The following is a 17,575-nucleotide window of genomic DNA, read 5'->3' as shown; positions in this document are numbered from 1 at the left end:
GGGCCCTAAGATCTGTACCAGTCTGCGATCTGACGAGAACAGGCGCATTCAGCTTAGGATGGCCGTAGACATCTTCACACCCTGTATACTGTGGATTTAAGCATCAATAAATCATTTTCGGAATCAGAGCGTAAGGCGGCAACAGAGCAAAATGTCAACGGCAGCCGGGATTCCCAGCCAGTGTCCCATGCCGGTACCTACCGGGCCCTAAGATCTGTACCAGTCTGCGATCTGATGAGAGCAGGCGCGTTAAGCTTAGGATGGCCGTCGACAGCTTCACACCTTGTATACTGTGGATTTAAGCATCGATAAATTATTTTCGGAATCGGAGCGGAGGGCAGCAATAGAGCAAAATGTCAACGGCACCTGGGATTCCCAGCCAGTCTCCCCTGCCAGTACCTACCGGGCCCTAAGCTGGGTAGCAGTCTGCGATCTGACGAGAGGAGGCACTTTCAGCTTACGATGGCCATTGACAGCTTCATGCTTTTTATACTGTGCATTTAAGCATCAATAAATCCTTTTCGGAATCGGAGAGGAAGGCGGCAACAGAGCAAAATGTCAATAGCACCTTGGATTGCCAGCCAGTCTCCCATGCCCGTACTTGCCGGGCAGCAGTCTGCGATCTGACAAGAACAGGCACATTCAGCTTAGGATAGCCAAAGACGGCTTCACACCCTGTATGCTGTGGATTTAAGCATCAATAAATCCTTTTCGGAATCGAAGCGGAAGGCGGCTACAGAGCAAAATGTCAACAACACCTGGGATTCCCAGCCAGTCTCCCATGCTGGTACTTACCGGGCCCTAAGCTGGGTAGCAGTCTGCGATCTGACGAGAGCAGGCGCGTTCAGCTTAGGATGGCCATTGACAGCTTCAAACTTTGTATACTGTGGATTTAAGCATCAATAAATAATTTTCGGAATCGGAGCAGAAACAGAGCAAAATGTCAACTGCACCCGGGATTCCCAGCCAGTCTCCCATGCTGGTACTTACCAGGCCCGAAGCTGGGAAGCAGTCTGCGATCTGACAAGAACAGGTGCATTCAGCTTAAGATGGCCGTAGACATCTTCACACCCTGTATACTGTGGATTTAAGCATCAATAAATCCTTTTCGGAATCGGAGCGAAAGGCGGCAACAGAGCAAAATGTCAACGGCAGCCGGGAATCCCAGCCAGTGTCCCATGCCGGTACTTACCGGGCCCTAAGATCTGTACCAGTCTGCGATCTGACGAGAGCAGGCGCGTTCAGCTTAGGATGGCCGTTGACAGCTTCTCGCCCTTTATACTGTGCATTTAAGCATCAATAAATCCTTTTCCGAATCGGAGCGGAAGGCGGCAACAGATTAAATTGTCAACTGCACCCCGGATTCCCAGCCAGTCTCCCATGCTGGTACTTACCACGCCCTTAGCTGGGTAGCAGTCTGCGATCTGACGAGAGCAGGCGCGTTCAGCTTAGGATGGCCGTTGACAGCTTCACACTTTGTATACTGTGGAATTAAGCATCAATAAATAATTTTCGGAATCGGAGCAGAAACAGAGCAAAATGTCAACTGCACCCGGGATTCCCAGCCAGTCTCCCATGCCAGTACTTACCGGGCCCTAAGCTGGGTAGCAGTCTGCGATCTGACGAGAGCAGGCGCGTTCAGCTTAGCACAGCCATTGACAGCTTCATGCTTTTTATACTGTGGATTTAAGCATCAAGAAATATTTTTCGGAATCGGAGCAAAATGTCAACTGCACTCAGGATTCCCAGCCAGTCTCCCATGCTGGTACTTACCAGGCCCGAAGCTGGGTAGCAGTCTGCGAACTGACGAGAACAGGCGCATTCAGCTTAGGATGGCCGTAGACATCTTCACACCCTGAATACTGTGTATTTAAGCATCAATAAATTCTTTTCGGAATCGGAGCGTAAGGCGGCAACAGAGCAAAATGTCAACGACACCTGGGATTCCCAGCCAGTCTCCCATGCTGGTACTTACCGGGCCCTAAGCTGGGTAGCAGTCTGCGATCTGACGAGAGCAGGCGCGTTCAGCTCAGGATGGCCGTTGACAGCTTCTCGCCCTTTATACTGTGCATTTAAGCATCAATAAATCCTTTTCAGGATCGGAACGGAAGGCGGCAACAGAGCAAAATGTCAACGGCAGCCGGGATTCCCAACCAGTGTCCCATGCCGGTACTTACCGGGCCCTAAAATCTGTACCAGTCTGCGATCTGACGAGAGCAGGCGCGTTAAGCTTAGGATGGCCGTCGACAGCTTCACACCTTGTATACTGTGGATTTAAGCATCAATAAAGCAAAATGTCAACGGCACCCGGGATTCCCAGCCAGTCTCCCATGCCAGTACTTACCGGGCCCTAAGCTGGTTAGCAGTCTGCGATCTGACGAGAGCAGGCGCGTTCAGCTTAGGATGGCCTTTGACATCTTCACGCCTTGTATACTGTGGATTTAAGCATCAATAAATATTTTTTTTAATCGGAGAGGAAGGCGGCAACAGAGCAAAATGTCAATAGCACCTTGGATTGCCAGCCAGTCTCCCATGCCCGTACTTGCCGGGCAGCAGTCTGCGATCTGACAAGAAAAGGCGCATTCAGCTTAGGAAAGCCGTAGACGGCTTCACACCCTGTATATTGTGGATTTAAGCATGAATAAATCCTTTTCGGAATCGGAGCAAAATGTCTACAGAGCTACAGAGCAAAATGTCAACAACACCTGAGATTCCCAGCCAGTCTCCCATGCTGGTACTTACCGGGCCCTAAGCAGGGTAGCAGTCTGCGATCTGATGAGAGCAGGCGCGTTAAGCTTAGGATGGCTGTTGACAGCTTCTTGTCCTTTATACTGTGCATTTAAGCATCAATAAATCCATTTCCGAATCGGAGCGGAAGGCGGCAACAGATAAAAATGTCAACTGCACCCGGGATTCCCAGCCAGTCTCCCATGCTGGTACTTACCAGGCACTGAGCTGGGTAACAGTCTGCGATCTGACGAGACCAGGCGCGTTCAGCTTAGGATGGCGGTTGACAGCTTTGCACTTTGTATACTGTGCATTTAAGCATCAATAAATCCTTTTCGGAATCGGAACGGAAGGCAGCAACAGAGCAAAATGTCAACGACAGCCGGGATTCCCAGCCAGTGTCCCATGCCGGTACTTACCAGGCCCTAAGATCTGTACCAGTCTGCGATCTGACGAGAGCAGGCGCGTTAAGCTTAGGATGGCTGTTGACAGCTTCACACCTTGTATACTGTGGATTTAAGCATCAATAAATTCTTTTCGGAATCGGAGCAATAGAGCAAAATGTCAACAGCAACCGGGATTCTCAGCCAGTCTCCCATGCCAGTACTTTCCAGGCCCTAAGCTGGGTAGCAGTCTGCGAACTGACGAGAGCAGGCGCGTTCAGCTTAGGATGGCCATTGACAGCTTCATGCTTTTTATACTGTGCATTTAAGCATCAATAAATCATTTTCGGAATCGGAGAGGAAGGCGGCAACAGAGCAAAATGTCAATAGCACCTTGGATTGCCAGCCAGTCTCCCATGCCCGTACTTGCCGGGCAGCAGTCTGCGATCTGACAAGAACAGGCACATTCAGCTTAGGATAGCCGTAGACGGCTTCACACCCTGTATACTGTGGATTTAAGCATCAATAAATCCTTTTCGGAATCGGAGCGGAAGGCGGCTACAGAGCAAAATGTCAACAACACCTGGGATTCCCAGCCTGTCTCCCATGCTGGTACTTACCGGGCCCTAAGCTGGGTAGCAGTCTGCGATCTGACGAGAGCAGGCGCGTTCAGCTTAGGATGGCCGTTGACAGCTTCACGCCCTTTATACTGTGCATTTAAGCATCAATAAATCCTTTTCCGAATCGGAGCGGAAGGCAGCAACAGATTAAAATGTCAACTGCACCCGGGATTCCCAGCCAGTCTCCCATGCTGGTACCTACCAGGCCCTAAGCTGGGTAGCAGTCTGCGATCTGACGAGAGCAGGCGCGTTCAGCTTAGGATGGCCGTTGACAGCTTCACACTTTGTATACTGTGCATTTAAGCATCAATAAATCCTTTTCGGAATCGGAAATGAAGGCGGCATAAGAGCAAAATGTCAACGGCAACCGGGATTCCCAGCCAGTCTCCCATGCCAGTACTTACCGGGCCCTAAGCTGGGTAGCAGTCTGCGATGTGACGAGAGCAGGCGCGTCCAGCTTAGGATGGCCATTGACAGCTTCATGATTTTTATACTGCGCATTTAAGCATCAATAAATCCTTTTTCGGAATCGGAGCGGAAGGCGGCAACAGAGCAAAATGTCAACTGCACCGGGATTCCCAGCCAGTCTCCCATGCCGGTACTTACTGGGCCCTAAGCTGGGTAGCAGTCTGCAATCTGACGAGAACAGGCGCGTTCAGCTTAGGATGGCCGTTGACAGCTTCTCGCCCTTTATACTGTGCATTTAGGCATCAATAAATCCTTTTCGGAATCGGAACGGAAGGCGGCAACATGTTGACGGCAGCCGGGATTCCCAGCCAGTGTCCCATGCCAGTACTTACCAGGCCCTAAGCTGGGTAGCAGTCTGCGATCTGACGAGAGCAGGCGCGTTCAGCTTAGGATGGCCATTGACAGCTTCATGATTTTTATACTGTGCATTTAAGCATCAATAAATCCTTTTCGGAATCGGAACGGAAGGCGGCAACAGAGCAAAATGTCAACTACACCCGGGATTCCCAGCCAGTCTCCCATGCCGGTACTTAATGGGCCCTAGGCTGGGTAGCAGTCTGCGATCTGACGAGAGCAGGCGCGTTCAGCTTAGGATGGCCATTGACAGCTTCATGCTTTTTATACTGTGCATTTAAGCATCAATAAATCATTTTCGGAATCGGAATGGAAGGCGGCAACAGAGCATAATGTCAACTGCATCCGGGATTCCCAGCCAGTCTCCCATGCCGGTACTTACTGGGCCCTAAGCTGGGTAGCAGTCTGCGATCTGACGAGAGCAGGCGCGTTCAGCTTAGGATGGCTGTTGACATCTTCACGCCTTGTATACTGTGGATTTAAGCATCAATAAATATTTTTATTAATCGGAGAGGAAGGCGGCAACAAAGCAAAATGTCAACGGCACCTTGGATTGCCAGCCAGTCTCCCATGCCGGTACTTACCGGGCCCAAAGATCTGTACCAGTCTGCGATCTGACAAGAGCAGGCACGTTAAGCTTAGGATGGCCGTCGACAGCTTTACACCTTGTATACTGTGGATTTAAGCATCAATAAATTCTTTTCGGAATCGGAGCGGAAGGCAGCAATAGAGCAAAATGTCAACCGCACCCGGGATTCCCAGCCAGTCTCCCATGCCAGTACTTACCAGGCCCTAAGCTGGGTAGCAGTCTGGGATCTGACGAGAGCAGGCGCGTTCAGCTTAGGACAGCCATTGACAGCTTCATGCTTTTTATACTGTGCATTTAAGCATCAATAAATCCTTTTCGGAATCGGAGAGGAAGGCAGCAACAGAGCAAAATGTCAATAGCACCTTGGATTGCCAGCCAGTCTCCCATGCCCGTACTTGCCGGGCAGCAGTCTGCGATCTGACAAGAACAGGCACATTCAGCTTAGGATAGCCGTAGACGGCTTCACACCCTGTATACTGTGGATTTAAGCATCAATAAATCCTTTTCGGAATCGGAACGGAAGGCGGCAACAGAGCAAAATGTCAACGGCAGCCGGGATTCCCAGCCAGTGTCCCATGCCGGTACTTACCGGGCCCTAAGATCTGTACCAGTCTGCGATCTGACGAGAGCAGGCGCGTTAAGCTTAGGATGGCCGTTGACAGCTTCACACCTTGTATACTGTGGATTTAAGCATCAATAAATATTTTTTTTAATCGGAGAGGAAGGCTGCAACAGATCAAAATGTCAATAGCACCTTGGATTGCCAGCCAGTCTCCCATGCCCGTATTTGCCGGGCAGCAGTCTGCGATCTGACAAGAACAGGCGCATTCAGCCTAGGATAGCCGTAGACGGTTTCACACCCTGTATATTGTGGATTTAAGCATCAATAAATCCTTTTCGGAATCGGAGCAAAATGTCTACAGAGCTACAGAGCAAAATGTCAACAACACCTGAGATTCCCAGCCAGTCTCCCATGCTGGTACTTACCGGGCCCTAACATGGGTAGCAGTCTGCGATCTGACGAGAGCAGGCGCGTTCAGCTTAGGATGGCCGTTAACAGCTTCATGCCCTTTATACTGTGCATTTTAGCATCAATAAATCCTTTTCCGAATCGGAGCGGAAGGCGGCAACAGATTAAAATGTCAACTGCACCCGGGATTCCCAGCCAGTCTCCCATGCTGGTTCTTACCAGGCCCTAAGCTGGGTAGCAGTCTGCGATCTGCCGAGAGCAGGCGCGTTCAGCTTAGGATGGCCGTTGACAGCTTCACATTTTGTATACTGTGCATTTAAGCATCAATAAATCCTTTTCGGAATCGGAACGGAAGGCGGCAACAGAGCAAAATGTCAACGGCAGCCGGGATTCCCAGCCAGTCTCCCATGCTGGTACTTACCGGGCCCTAAGCTGGGTAGCAGTCTGCGATCGGACGAGAGGAGGCGCATACAGCTAAGGATGGCTGTTGACAGCTTCTCGCCCTTTATACTGTGCATTTAAGCATCAATAAATCCTTTTCGGAATCGGAACGGAACGGAAGGCGGCAACAGAGCAAAATGTCAACGGCAGCCGGGATTCCCAGCCAGTGTCCCATGCCGGTACTTACCGGGCCCTAAGATCTGTACCAGTCTGCGATCTGACGAGAACAGGCGCATTCAGCTTAGGATGGCCGTAGACATCTTCACACCCTGTATACTGTGGATTTAAGCATCAATAAATCCTTTTCGGAATCGGAGCGTAAGACGGCAACAGAGCAAAATGTCAACGGCAGCCGGGATTCCCAGCCAGTGTCCCATGCCGGTACTTACCGGGCCCTAAGATCTGTACCAGTCTGCGATCTGACGAGAGCTGGCGCGTTAAGCTTAGGATGGCCGTCGACAGCTTCACACCTTGTATACTGTGGATTTAAGCATCAATAAATTATTTTCTGAATCGGAGCGGAAGGCAGCAATAGAGCAAAATGTCAACGGCACCTGGGATTCCCAGCCAGTCTCCCCTGCCAGAACTTACCGGGCCCTAAGCTGGGTAGAAGTCTGCGATCTGACGAGAGCAGGCGCGTTCAGCTTACGATGGCCATTGACAGCTTCATGCTTTTTATACTGTGCATTTAAGCATCAATAAATCCTTTTCGGAATCGGAGAGGAAGGCGGCAACAGAGCAAAATGTCAATAGCACCTTGGATTGCCAGCCAGTCTCCCATGCCCGTACTTGCCAGGCAGCAGTCTGCGATCTGACAAGAACAGGCACATTCAGCTTAGGATAGCCGTAGACGGCTTCACACCCTGTATACTGTGGATTTAAGCATCAATAAATCATTTTCGGAATCGCAGCGGAAGGCGGCTACAGAGCAAAAAGTGAACACCACCTGGGATTCCCAGCCAGTCTCCCATGCTGGTACTTAACGGGCCCTAAGCTGGGTAGCAGTCTGCGATCTGACGAGAGCAGGCGCGTTCAGCTTAGGATGGCCGTTGACAGCTTCACACTTTGTATACTGTGGATTTAAGCATCAATAAATAATTTTCGGAATCGGAGCAGAAACAGAGCAAAATGTCAACTGCACCCGGGATTCCCAGCCAGTCTCCCATGCTGGTACTTACCAGGCCCGAAGCTGGGAAGCAGTCTGCGATCTGACGAGAACAGGCGCATTCAGCTTAGGATGGCCGTAGACATCTTCACACCCTGTATACTGTGGATTTAAGCATCAATAAATCCTTTTCGGAATCGGAGCGTAAGGCGGCAACAGAGCAAAGTGTCAACGGCAGCCGGGATTCCCAGCCAGTGTCCCATGCCAGTACTTACCGGGCCCTAAGATCTGTACCAGTCTGCGATCTGACGAGAGCAGGCGCGTTAAGCTTAGGATGGCCGTCGACAGCTTCACACCTTGTATACTGTGGATTTAAGCATCAATAAATTCTTTTCGGAATCGAAGCGGAGGGCAGCAATAGAGCAAAATGTCAACGGCACCTGGGATTCCCAGCCAGTCTCCCATGCCAGTACTTACCGGGCCCTAAGTTGGGTAGCAGTCTGCGATCTGACGAGACCAGGCGCGTTCAGCTTAGGATGGCCGTTGACAGCATCTCGCCCTTTATACTGTGCATTTAAGCATCAATAAATCCTTTTCGGAATCGGAACGGAAGGCGGCAACAGAGCAAAATGTCAACGGCAGCCGGGATTCCCAGCCAGTGTCTCATGCCGGTACTTACCGGGCCCTAAAATCTGTACCAGTCTGCGATCTGACGAGAGCAGGCGAGTTAAGCTTAGGATGGCCGTGGACAGCTTCACACCTTGTATACTGTGGATTTAAGCATCAATAAATTCTTTTCGGAATCGGAGCGGAAGGCAGCAATAGAGCAAAATTTCAACAGCACCCAGGATTCCCAGCCAGTCTCCCATGCCAGTACTTACCGGGCCCTAAGCTGGGTAGCAGTCTGCGATCGGACGAGTGCAGGCGCGTTCAGCTTAGGATGGCCATTGACAGCTTCATGCTTTTTATACTGTGCATTTAAGCATCAATAAATCCTTTTCGGAATCGGAGAGGAAGGCGGCAACAGAGCAAAATGTCAATAGCACCTTGGATTGCCAGCCAGTCTCCCATGCCCGTACTTGCCGGGCAGCAGTCTGCGATCTGACAAGAACAGGCACATTCAGCTTAGGATAGCCGTAGACGGCTTCACACCCTGTATACTGTGGATTTAAGCACCAATAAATCCTTTTCGGAATCGCAGCGGAAGGCGGCTACAGAGCAAAATGTCAACAACACCTGGGATTCCCAGCCAGTCTCCCATGCTGGTACTTACCGGGACTAAGCTGGGTAGCAGTCTGCGATCTGACGAGAGCAGGCGCGTTCAGCTTAGGATTGCTGTTGACAGCTTCATGCCCTTTATACTGTGCATTTAAGCATCAATAAATAATTTTCCGAATCGGAGCGGAAGGCGGCAACAGAGCAAAATGTCAACTGCACCCGGGATTCCCAGCCAGTGTCCCATGCCGGTACCTACCGGGCCCTGAGATCTGTACCAGTCTGCGATCTGACGAGAGCAGGCGCGTTAAGCTTAGGATGGCCGTTGACAGCTTCACACTTTGTATACTGTGGATTTAAGCATCAATAAATAATTTTCGGAATCGGAGCAGAAACAGAGCAAAATGTCAACTGCACCCGGGATTCCCAGCCAGTCTCCCATGCTGGTACTTACCAGGCCCGAAGCTGGGAAGCAGTCTGCGATCTGACGAGAACAGGCGCATTCAGCTTAGGATGGCCGTAGACATCTTCACACCCTGTATACTGTGGATTTAAGCATCAATAAATCCTTTTCGGAATCGGAGCGTAAGGCGGCAACAGAGCAAAATGTCAACGGCAGCCGGGATTCCCAGCCAGTGTCCCATGCCGGTACTTACCGGGACCTAAGATCTGTACCAGTCTGCGATCTGACGAGAGCAGGCGCGTTAAGCTTAGGATGGCCGTCGACAGCTTCACACCTTGTATACTGTGGATTTAAGCATCAATAAATTCTTTTCGGAATCGGAGCAGAAGGCAGCAATAGAGCAAAATCTCAACAGCACTCGGGTTTCCCAGCCAGTCTCCCATGCCAGTACTTACCAGGCTCTAAGCTGGGTAGCAGTCTGCGATCTGACGAGAGCAGGCGCGTTCAGCTTAGGACAGCCATTGACAGCTTCATGGTTTTTATACTGTGCATTTAAGCATCAATAAATCCTTTTCGGAATCGGAGAGGAAGGCAGCAACAGAGCAAAATGTCAATAGCACCTTGGATTGCCTGCCAGTCTCCCATGCCCGTACTTGCCGGGCAGCAGTCTGCGATCTGACAAGAACAGGCACATTCAGCTTAGGATAGCCGTAGACGGCTTCACACCCTGTATACTGTGGATTTAAGCATCAATAAATCCTTTTCGGAATCGGAGCGGAAGGCGGCTACAGAGCAAAATGTCAACAACACCTGGGATTCCCAGCCAGTCTCCCACGCTGGTACCTACCGGGCCCTAAGCTGGGTAGCAGTCTGCGATCTGACGAGAGCAGGCGCGTTCAGCTTAGGATGGCCATAGACAGGTTCAAACTTTGTATACTGTGCATTTAAGCATCAATAAATCCTTTTCGGAATCGGAACGGAAGGCGGCAACAGAGCAAAATGTCAACGGCAGCCGGGATTCCCAGCCAGTGTCCCATGCCGGTACTTTCCGGGCCCTAAGATCTGTACCAGTCTGCGATCTGACGAGAGCAGGCGCGTTAAGCTTAGGATGGCCGTTGACAGCTTCACACCTTGTATACTGTGGATTTAAGCATCAATAAATTCTTTTCGGAATCGGAGCGGAAGGCAGCAATAGAGCAAAATGTCAATGGCAACCGGTATTCCCAGCCAGTCTCCCATGCCAGTACTTACCGGGCCCTAAGCTGGGTAGCAGTCTGCAATCTGACGAGAGCAGGCGCGTTCAGCTTAGGATTGCCATTGACAGCTTCATGCTTTTTATACTGTGCATTTAAGCATCAATAAATCCTTTTCGGAATCGGAACGGAAGGCGGCAACAGAGCAAAATGTCAACTGCACCCGGATTCCCAGCCAGTCTCCCATGCCGGTACTTACTGGGCCCTAAGCTGGGTAGCGGTCTGCGATCTGACGAGAGCAGGCGCGTTCAGCTTAGGATGGCCGTTGACATCTTCATGCTTTGTATATTGTGGATTTAAGCATCAATAAATATTTTTATTAATCGGAGAGGAAGGCGGCAACAGAGCAAAAATGTCAATGGCACCTTGTATTGCCAGCCAGTCTCCTATGCCGGTAACTGCCGGGCAGCAGTCTGTGATCTGAGGAGAGCAGGCACGTTCAGCTTAGGATGGCCATTGACAGCTTCACACCCTGTGTATTGTGGATTGTGGATTTAAGCATCAATAAATCCTTTTTCGAATCGGAGCTGAAGGCGGCAACAGATTAAAGTGTCAACTGCACCCGGGATTCCCAGCCAGTCTCCCATGCTGGTACTTACCAGGCCCTAAGCTGGGTAGCAGTCTGCGATCTGACGAGAGCAGGCGCGTTCAGCTTAGGATGGCCGTTGACAGCTTCACACTTTGTATACTGTGGATTTAAGCATCAATAAATAATTTTCGGAATCGGAGCAGAAACAGAGCAAAATGTCAACTGCACCCGGGATTCCCAGCCAGTCTCCCATGCTGGTACTTACCAGGCCCGAAGCTGTGTAGCAGTCTGCAATATGACGAGAACAGGCGCATTCAGCTTAGGATGGCCGTAGACATCTTCACACCCTGTATACTGTGGATTTAAGCATCAATAAATCCTTTTCGGAATCGGAGCGTAAGGCGGCAACAGAGCAAAAGGTCAACGACACCTGGGATTCCCAGCCAGTCTCCCATGCTGGTACTTACCGGGCCCTAAGCTGGGTAGCAGTCTGCGATCTGACGAGAGCAGGCACGTTCAGCTTAGGATGGCCGTTGACAGCTTCTCGCCCTTTATACTGTGCATTTAAGCATCAATAAATCCTTATCGGAATCGGAATCGGAAGGCGGCAACAGTGCAAAATGTCAACGGCAGCCGGGATTCCCAGCCAGTGTCCCATGCCGGTACTTACCGGGCCCAAAGATCTGTACCAGTCTGCGATCTGACAAGAGCAGGCGCGTTAAGCTTAGGATGGCCGTCGACAGCTTCACACCTTGTATACTGTGGATTTAAGCATCAATAAATTATTTTCGGAATCGGAGCGGAAGGCAGCAATAGAGCAAAATGTCAACGGCACTCGGGTTTCCCAGCCAGTCTCCCATGCCAGTACTTACCAGGCCCTAAGCTGGGTAGCAGTCTGCGATCTGACGAGAGCAGGCGCGTTCAGCTTAGGACAGCCATTGACAGCTTCATGGTTTTTATACTGTGCATTTAAGCATCAATAAATCCTTTTCGGAATCGGAGAGGAAGGCAGCAACAGAGCAAAATGTCAATAGCACCTTGGATTGCCTGCCAGTCTCCCATGCCCGTACTTGCCGGGCAGCAGTCTGCGATCTGACAAGAACAGGCACATTCAGCTTAGGATAGCCGTAGACGGCTTCACACCCTGTATACTGTGGATTTAAGCATCAATAAATCCTTTTCGGAATCGGAGCGGAAGGCGGCTACAGAGCAAAATGTCAACAACACCTGGGATTCCCAGCCAGTCTCCCATGCTGGTACCTACCGGGCCCTAAGCTGGGTAGCAGTCTGCGATCTAACGAGAGCAGGCGCGTTCAGCTTAGGATGGCCATAGACAGGTTCAAACTTTGTATACTGTGCATTTAAGCATCAATAAATCCTTTTCGGAATCGGAACGGAAGGCGGCAACAGAGCAAAATGTCAACGGCAGCCGGGATTCCCAGCCAGTGTCCCATGCCGGTACTTACCGGGCCCTAAGATCTGTACCAGTCTGCGATCTGACGAGAGCAGGCGCGTTAAGCTTAGGATGGCCGTTGACAGCTTCACACCTTGTATACTGTGGATTTAAGCATCAATAAATTCTTTTCGGAATCGGAGCGGAAGGCAGCAATAGAGCAAAATGTCAATGGCAACCGGTATTCCCAGCCAGTCTCCCATGCCAGTACTTACCGGGCCCTAAGCTGGGTAGCAGTCTGCAATCTGACGAGAGCAGGCGCGTTCAGCTTAGGATGGCCATTGACAGCTTCATGCTTTTTATACTGTGCATTTAAGCATCAATAAATCCTTTTCGGAATCGGAACGGAAGGCGGCAACAGAGCAAAATGTCAACTGCACCCGGATTCCCAGCCAGTCTCCCATGCCGGTACTTACTGGGCCCTAAGCTGGGTAGCGGTCTGCGATCTGACGAGAGCAGGCACGTTCAGCTTAGGATGGCCGTTGACATCTTCACGCCTTGTATATTGTGGATTTAAGCATCAATAAATATTTTTATTAATCGGAGAGGAAGGCGGCAACAGAGCAAAATGTCAATGGCACATTGTATTGCCAGCCAGTCTCCCATGCCGGTAACTGCCGGGCAGCAGTCTGTGATCTGAGGAGAGCAGGCACGTTCAGGCTTAGGATGGCCGTTGACAGCTTCACACCCTGTGTATTGTGGATTTAAGCATCAATAAATCCTTTTCCGAATCGGAGCGGAAGGCGGCAACAGATTAAAATGTCAACTGCACCCGGGATTCCCAGCCAGTCTCCCATGCTGGTACTTACCAGGCCCTAAGCTGGGTAGAAGTCTGCGATCTGACGAGAGCAGGCGCGTTCAGCTTAGGATGGCCGTTGACAGCTTCACACTTTGTATACTGTGGATTTAAGCATCAATAAATAATTTTCGGACTCGTAGCAGAAACAGAGCAAAATGTCAACTCCACCCGGGATTCCCAGCCAGTCTCCCATCCTGGTACTTACCAGGCCCGAAGCTGGGTAGCAGTCTGCGATCTGACGAGAACAGGCGCATTCAGCTTAGGATGGCCGTAGACATCTTCACACCCTGTATACTGTGGATTTAAGCATCAATAAATCCTTTTCGGAATCGGAGCGTAAGGCGGCAACAGAGCAAAATGTCAACGACACCTGGGATTCCCAGCCAGTCTCCCATGCTGGTACTTTCCGAGCCCTAAGCTGGGTAGCAGTCTGCGATCTGACGAGAGCAGGCACGTACAGCTTAGGATGGCCGTTGACAGCTTCTTGCCCTTTATACTGTGCATTTAAGCATCAATAAATCCTTTTCGGAATCGGAAACGGAAGGCGGCAACAGAGCAAAATGTCAACGGCAGCCGGGATTCCGAGCCAGTGTCCCATGCCGGTACTTACCGGGCCCTAAGATCTGTACCAGTCTGCAATCTGACAAGAGCAGGCGCGTTAAGCTTAGGATGGCCGTCGACAGCTTCACACCTTGTATACTGTGGATTTAAGCATCAATAAATTCTTTTCGGAATCGGAGCGGAAAGCAGCAATAGAGCAAAATGTCAACGGCACCCAGGATTCCCAGCCAGTCTCCCATGCTGGTACTTACCGGGCCCTAAGCTGGGTAGCAGTCTGCGATCTGACGAGAGCAGGCGCGTTCAGCTTAGGATGGCCGTTGACAGCTTCTCGCCCTTTATACTGTGCATTTAGGCATCAATAAATCCTTTTCGGAATCGGAACGGAAGGCGGCAACAGAGCAAAATGTCAACGGCAGCCGGGATTCCCAGCCAGTCTCCCATGCCAGTACTTATCGGGCCCTAAGCTGGGTAGCAGTCTGCGATCTGTCGAGAGCAGGCGCGTTCAGCTTAGGATGGCCGTTGACATCTTCATGCCTTGTATACTGTGGATTTAAGCATCAATAAATATTTTTTTTAATCGGAGAGGAAGGCTGCAACAGATCAAAATGTCAATAGCACCTTGGATTGCCAGCCAGTCTCCCATGCCCGTATTTGCCGGGCAGCAGTCTGCGATCTGACAAGAACAGGCGCATTCAGCTTAGGATAGCCGTAGACGGTTTCACACCCTGTATATTGTGGATTTAAGCATCAATAAATCCTTTTCGGAATCGGAGCAAAATGTCTACAGAGCTACAGAGCAAAATGTCAACAACACCTGAGATTCCCAGCCAGTCTCCCATGCTGGTACTTACCGGGCCCTAACATGGGTAGCAGTCTGCGATCTGACGAGAGCAGGCGCGTTCAGCTTAGGATGGCCGTTAACAGCTTCATGCCCTTTATACTGTGCATTTTAGCATCAATAAATCCTTTTCCGAATCGGAGCGGAAGGCGGCAACAGATTAAAATGTCAACTGCACCCGGGATTCCCAGCCAGTCTCCCATGCTGGTTCTTACCAGGCCCTAAGCTGGGTAGCAGTCTGCGATCTGCCGAGAGCAGGCGCGTTCAGCTTAGGATGGCCGTTGACAGCTTCACATTTTGTATACTGTGCATTTAAGCATCAATAAATCCTTTTCGGAATCGGAACGGAAGGCGGCAACAGAGCAAAATGTCAACGGCAGCCGGGATTCCCAGCCAGTCTCCCATGCTGGTACTTACCGGGCCCTAAGCTGGGTAGCAGTCTGCGATCGGACGAGAGGAGGCGCATACAGCTAAGGATGGCTGTTGACAGCTTCTCGCCCTTTATACTGTGCATTTAAGCATCAATAAATCCTTTTCGGAATCGGAACGGAACGGAAGGCGGCAACAGAGCAAAATGTCAACGGCAGCCGGGATTCCCAGCCAGTGTCCCATGCCGGTACTTACCGGGCCCTAAGATCTGTACCAGTCTGCGATCTGACAAGAACAGGCGCATTCAGCTTAGGATGGCCGTAGACATCTTCACACCCTGTATACTGTGGATTTAAGCATCAATAAATCCTTTTCGGAATCGGAGCGTAAGGCGGCAACAGAGCAAAATGTCAACGGCACCTGGGATTCCCAGCCAGTCTCCCATGCCAGTACATACCGGGCCCTAAGTTGGGTAGCAGTCTGCGATCTGACGAGACCAGGCGCGTTCAGCTTAGGATGGCCGTTGACAGCATCTCGCCCTTTATACTGTGCATTTAAGCATCAATAAATCCTTTTCGGAATCGGAACGGAAGGCGGCAACAGAGCAAAATGTCAACGGCAGCCGGGATTCCCAGCCAGTGTCTCATGCCGGTACTTACCGGGCCCTAAAATCTGTACCAGTCTGCGATCTGACGAGAGCAGGCGAGTTAAGCTTAGGATGGCCGTGGACAGCTTCACACCTTGTATACTGTGGATTTAAGCATCAATAAATTCTTTTCGGAATCGGAGCGGAAGGCAGCAATAGAGCAAAATTTCAACAGCACCCAGGATTCCCAGCCAGTCTCCCATGCCAGTACTTACCGGGCCCTAAGCTGGGTAGCAGTCTGCGATCGGACGAGTGCAGGCGCGTTCAGCTTAGGATGGCCATTGACAGCTTCATGCTTTTTATACTGTGCATTTAAGCATCAATAAATCCTTTTCGGAATCGGAGAGGAAGGCGGCAACAGAGCAAAATGTCAATAGCACCTTGGATTGCCAGCCAGTCTCCCATGCCCGTACTTGCCGGGCAGCAGTCTGCGATCTGACAAGAACAGGCACATTCAGCTTAGGATAGCCGTAGACGGCTTCACACCCTGTATACTGTGGATTTAAGCACCAATAAATCCTTTTCGGAATCGCAGCGGAAGGCGGCTACAGAGCAAAATGTCAACAACACCTGGGATTCCCAGCCAGTCTCCCATGCTGGTACTTACCGGGACTAAGCTGGGTAGCAGTCTGCGATCTGACGAGAGCAGGCGCGTTCAGCTTAGGATGGCTGCTGACAGCTTCATGCCCTTTATACTGTGCATTTAAGCATCAATAAATAATTTTCCGAATCGGAGCGGAAGGCGGCAACAGAGCAAAATGTCAACTGCACCCGGGATTCCCAGCCAGTGTCCCATGCCGGTACCTACCGGGCCCTGAGATCTGTACCAGTCTGCGATCTGACGAGAGCAGGCGCGTTAAGCTTAGGATGGCCGTTGACAGCTTCACACTTTGTATACTGTGGATTTAAGCATCAATAAATAATTTTCGGAATCGGAGCAGAAACAGAGCAAAATGTCAACTGCACCCGGGATTCCCAGCCAGTCTCCCATGCTGGTACTTACCAGGCCCGAAGCTGGGAAGCAGTCTGCGATCTGACGAGAACAGGCGCATTCAGCTTAGGATGGCCGTAGACATCTTCACACCCTGTATACTGTGGATTTAAGCATCAATAAATCCTTTTCGGAATCGGAGCGTAAGGCGGCAACAGAGCAAAATGTCAACGGCAGCCGGGATTCCCAGCCAGTGTCCCATGCCGGTACTTACCGGGACCTAAGATCTGTACCAGTCTGCGATCTGACGAGAGCAGGCGCGTTAAGCTTAGGATGGCCGTCGACAGCTTCACACCTTGTATACTGTGGATTTAAGCATCAATAAATTCTTTTCGGAATCGGAGCAGAAGGCAGCAATAGAGCAAAATGTCAACGGCACTCGGGTTTCCCAGCCAGTCTCCCATGCCAGTACTTACCAGGCTCTAAGCTGGGTAACAGTCTGCGATCTGACGAGAGCAGGCGCGTTCAGCTTAGGACAGCCTTTGACAGCTTCATGGTTTTTATACTGTGCATTTAAGCATCAATAAATCCTTTTCGGAATCGGAGAGGAAGGCAGCAACAGAGCAAAATGTCAATAGCACCTTGGATTGCCTGCCAGTCTCCCATGCCCGTACTTGCCGGGCAGCAGTCTGCGATCTGACAAGAACAGGCACATTCAGCTTAGGATAGCCGTAGACGGCTTCACACCCTGTATACTGTGGATTTAAGCATCAATAAATCCTTTTCGGAATCGGAGCGGAAGGCGGCTACAGAGCAAAATGTCAACAACACCTGGGATTCCCAGCCAGTCTCCCATGCTGGTACCTACCGGGCCCTAAGCTGGGTAGCAGTCTGCGATCTGACGAGAGCAGGCGCGTTCAG

General features: G+C 50.8%; 6 pseudogenes; all 6 read right to left on the bottom strand.

Moving 5' to 3' along the window:
* Positions 1-746: 746 nt before the first annotated feature.
* On the bottom strand, positions 747-866 carry LOC130331754 (5S ribosomal RNA; annotated as a pseudogene).
* Positions 867-1,926: 1,060 nt separating this feature from the next.
* Positions 1,927-2,046, bottom strand: LOC130316623 (5S ribosomal RNA; annotated as a pseudogene).
* A 249-nt stretch (positions 2,047-2,295) lies between these two features.
* Positions 2,296-2,415, bottom strand: LOC130330878 (5S ribosomal RNA; annotated as a pseudogene).
* An 8,663-nt stretch (positions 2,416-11,078) lies between these two features.
* LOC130350691 (5S ribosomal RNA) lies at positions 11,079-11,198 on the bottom strand (annotated as a pseudogene).
* Positions 11,199-11,475: 277 nt separating this feature from the next.
* LOC130321951 (5S ribosomal RNA) lies at positions 11,476-11,595 on the bottom strand (annotated as a pseudogene).
* A 2,477-nt stretch (positions 11,596-14,072) lies between these two features.
* Positions 14,073-14,192, bottom strand: LOC130322932 (5S ribosomal RNA; annotated as a pseudogene).
* Positions 14,193-17,575: the final 3,383 nt, after the last annotated feature.

Source organism: Hyla sarda, chromosome 1 (assembly GCF_029499605.1).
Source record: "Hyla sarda isolate aHylSar1 chromosome 1, aHylSar1.hap1, whole genome shotgun sequence".
Classification (NCBI taxonomy): Eukaryota; Metazoa; Chordata; class Amphibia; order Anura; family Hylidae; genus Hyla; species Hyla sarda.
The sequence above is the reverse complement of the archived record's forward strand: the minus strand, read 5'-3'. Positions and strand labels throughout refer to the sequence as shown.